The sequence below is a fragment of the Etheostoma spectabile genome, chromosome 5, assembly GCF_008692095.1.
Source record: "Etheostoma spectabile isolate EspeVRDwgs_2016 chromosome 5, UIUC_Espe_1.0, whole genome shotgun sequence".
NCBI classification, from domain to species: Eukaryota; Metazoa; Chordata; class Actinopteri; order Perciformes; family Percidae; genus Etheostoma; species Etheostoma spectabile.
In genome coordinates, this window is record NC_045737.1 from 13,908,946 (window position 1) to 13,913,161 (window position 4,216).

General features: G+C 37.4%; 1 protein-coding gene across 2 annotated transcripts in view; it reads left to right on the forward strand.

The window, feature by feature from the left end:
- The window catches only part of fras1 (Fraser extracellular matrix complex subunit 1), a 242,061-nt gene that overhangs the window by 101,188 nt on the left and 136,657 nt on the right, over positions 1-4,216 (forward strand). The window lies entirely within an intron of this gene.

Here is a 4,216-nt window from a genome sequence, read left to right on the forward strand (position 1 = left end):
TGTGTATATGTGTGTGTGTGTGTGTGTGTGTGTGTGTCAGTAGTGTGTGTTGTCTGGCCACATCTGTAACATGCCCCTGCTCCATCAAACCCTGTTCTATTTTTTACATCTCCCTCTTTGACAGTGCACACATCATAAAGGATTCACTGTGTTGGTGTCTGTAGGTGACTTTGGCAAGTTAATGTCCCTCCATCAATTTATAGTCTTTTATAGTCTACTCCTTTTTGTTATTCATATAAACTACAAAATACCTAGATTAATTATTCTGAGGCCTTATTAATCAGCTTCAAGATTCAACTGTCACACACTGTTAAATCTGTGGTATTCAGTGCATTCCTAGAGTTAGTTTTGGATGAAATTGCCATTTACCTTTTAATCTCATACACCACAATACCCTGAAAATGTCCTACTCAATCTCACAAGTGTTTACATTCATGACAATACAACCCACTAGTAACAAAGTATGTGAATGTTATACTGCGTCTCTGCTCGCTGCCAAATCCCATCGGGTTTTTTTTTGTAGCTGCATTGCATTTGGGTGTATAAGAAAATCCACTCAATTTAGGATTCTGTGGGATTTGTCACACAAACTTCACTCCACTGTTTTGATGGAAATAACTGCATGCAATAATGCTATTAAATATGAAAAATACACCACAAAACATGTCAAAGAGTGTGAGTCCGGGTGTTTTTGTAGAGATTTGTCCCTTACTTAACATTAAAAACTTATCAGCTGGTCATTTGAATCCCTTTAACCTTCATGTTGTCTTGGGGTAAAATTTGACCCGTTTTCAACTTTTTTTAATATCCTAAATAAAGGAAGTCAATATACAGGTTAAAAATGTTGGAAAAAGTAGCAAAATCAAAGAAAAAAACGTTTATTAAGACGTTGAGATAAGGGGAAAAAAGTTTTTCATGGTCAAAGGGAAGCAAACATGCATTCTCTTCCTTAAACAGCTGCTGTTACAATGTTTACCTAAACAAGGCACTACTACATTTTTTTCAAGTGTTGAAGAAGACTATGATGGTCCAGTTTAGATGTGAATGGTCTTTTATGTTATGCCTCCTGCTCTTGTCTTTTATTGAAGCACGTTGTAACATCTGCTCTAGAAAGGTGCTACATGTATACAAAAATAAAAAATACTGCACATGTAAATGACAAGCTGGTTGGATAATTAAAAAAATGGGCAGGGGGAAGGAGGGGTCATAAACAGTGTGGGAGTTCATAGATTTGCAAGCACGTCAGGAGAAGGCAGATCTTAAGTCCTTGGGGAGGTGGGCAGTGCTGGCCAAGCTGGTCTGGATGTTTCAGCATGCCATCGCCTGAGAACAGAGACTGAACCAGTCACACAGAGTCAATATAAACTATCACTGCTTTTACCTTGGGCTTTAAATCCAACCTTTATGTATACCCTTCCTCATATTTACACTCAGTTCTACATCAAAATCAAACTCTTATTTCAAAAGGTATACAATGTACTGAATTCTGAAGTCTGTTTTGTTGTTTGAGGCTTTCTTTGTATTTTTCTAACCAAAGATGGCGTCATTTGACGTTGAGATATTGTCTGTGCAGTTTTGAAAGAGCGGAATTGTACAAATTTTTTTTTAAAATGTGAGCACAGTGCTGCTCCTCACCTCCCTCGGGGGACTTGAATGAAAAAGGACTTTCACTTTGTTGGCCAATTTTCTTTGGCAGAATATATACACCTATTTAATTTTAATGAGTGCATAAAAGGCTTTTCGATTTACACGGTGTAACTGTAATGGTGACCTCAGACCCAGTTGGTGCAAACGATTATTTTTAATGATCTTCCCATTTCTCTTCAAGATTCAAGATTCAAGATTTCTTTATTGTCATTCCAAAGTACACTGTAGTACGAAATTACGTGCAAAGTTCACAGCTTAAAAAATATAGCACAGAAACAATTAAAAACACTGTGGAAAAATCGAGATATTAGCTATATAAATGAAAATAAATACATGCTTGCTCTTCAACCTGTTAAAGCAGGAAATATACTGCAAACTAAGTAATGAAAATGCTCTTAAAGAAATTAAATTATAGCTTTAAGCTAATTTCCTTATGTAAACCACACAGTAACATCACAGCAGGTCTGTTTCACCGCCCTTCTTTATAAATAAGGCTGATCCATTTTGCTTGAAAATGGACCCCCAGACTGTCAGCAATTGTAACCAAAACAAGCATATGTTAATTTCTTATATAGATAAATTGCCCAACAGGCAATTAAACCACGGGACAACATTGTTAAGATTTATGAAGTCTTATAATTAGATTTGGCTGCATGAATAAATAATTGCAGTTGGGCAAGGGAGGCATTTTTCTTTGCACCTTACAAATGGACTGTTTGAGACAACAAAAGTTTTACAAGGTTGGATTGGATGAAGGTGTTCTGTGTCCCTTGACAGTCCTCTTTGGTCTGTTAGGTTTTACTGTTTAGAGCATTTCTCAACAGCAGCAAATTCAAATGTAAAAATGTAAAAAAACACAGTCTAATTAGTCCAGGTAAACAACAGGGGAAACCTATAAAACGTAATATCTATTGTCTCTGTTGGCTTTGTGTGTTTAGTAGAAATAACTGATTTCCTTTAAAAGTTATGTTTAATTCAACAGGTTAACAAAACACCACATTGGTTATTGATGATATCCACTGCCGTGGCTTTGCTGCTCTATTCACTTTATTTCCAACTCATTTAGCTGCTTGGTCTCCTGTGAATTTAAGTTCATGTGCAGGTATTTTCTAATGGCAATGGCAGGTTCATGGGCGTGTTGAGTTCCAAGGCAAGATTTAGTGTGATGTTAATTTGGTGCAGCAAAAAGTAAACGTGTGGCTCGTTAAGTTCATCTCCTGTAATGCTAGAAATCAGCATTGACATAGCTGTTACCAGGACAACAATGTTTCCTTAACCAAGTGGTTTTAGGCATCATGCATGTGTAGATAAGGATTTAATTGAGAAGTGTTAGCAGTGATTGTTTGTGGATGTAAATGTTGTGCTACAAATGTCAAGGACAAACCAGAACAAAATAGATGCCACGGCCATGTTAATATTTTCATTTTATGCAGTTTTATGCTTCAACTTCCCTGCATTTCAAAGGGAAACATTACATGTTTTACTCCACTGCAGTCAGTTATTTTTCAGATTTAAAATTATATATATAAAAATTGATAATCTTTGGAAACACAACACATTGTTGAAGAATAAACCAGGGATTCTTTGACCAAAAAACAGGGTCCCGTTCCACCGAAGAGACATTTCCCCTCTAAACTTGTCAGTTGGTTTAATTTAAATTACTGTCAGAGGCTCAAGGAGGTAAAATGATCAAATATTGCCCCAAAAAACAAAGATTGGATGTCACAGCATTTAGTTTTTATTTTATTTTTCCTACCACATTAATCATCTCTTAAATGTATGGTGTGACCCTTTAGAAGGGCGCCTAAGTACCACGAGAGTAAACTACCTACCTTTATATGCTTTACTTTTTTCTTAAAGCTTTAATGTGTCACTTTTTGATATTAACAAACGTCCTTTACATCTAAGCCATTGCCGAATGAGTTGCTACAAAGTTAAGTTTTTTTAATCCTTTGTGTCCTCCTTGGCTACTAGCAACTAGGTGGAGGAGGAGTGGGGGGGGGGTGCGTGATCACGGAAGGCTTGTATCATGTGGACGCCCCAACATTTTAGTTGTCATTACTTGAATTGATTGTTAAATTTCTCATAGGGGCGACAGAAACTACACACTATGGCCCCTATCTGGCACCCGGCGCAGCGTGGCACAACGCCCAACGCAAGTGTCTTTGCTATTTTAAGACCAAAGCAGTTCTTAATTTTCTGTCCTGTGCCCACGTTGTTTAAATAGCAAATGCACCTGCGCCCATCTTTGTGCTCATGGGCGTGTTTTTCGTAAAGTAAATTCTTGGCGTACTGCTATCTTGAGGCAGCGGGAAGCGATTACGCCATTGGTCATCAAAAACCTGGTCTAAAGTCAATAAATCAGCATTTCAATGTTATTTTAACAGTGCATTGGTAAAATGCGCCTATGCTCTTGCACAGCTTCTGCTCCCTATGTTTGTTAAACCCACACAGGGAAGCACAGCAGCACACAAACATGCAACAGATTAAAAATAAAAATATGATGGTGCAAATCCTCCATCATAATAGCAAAGCTCCAAGGTACAAACGCGCCTGGCTTTTAAAGGGA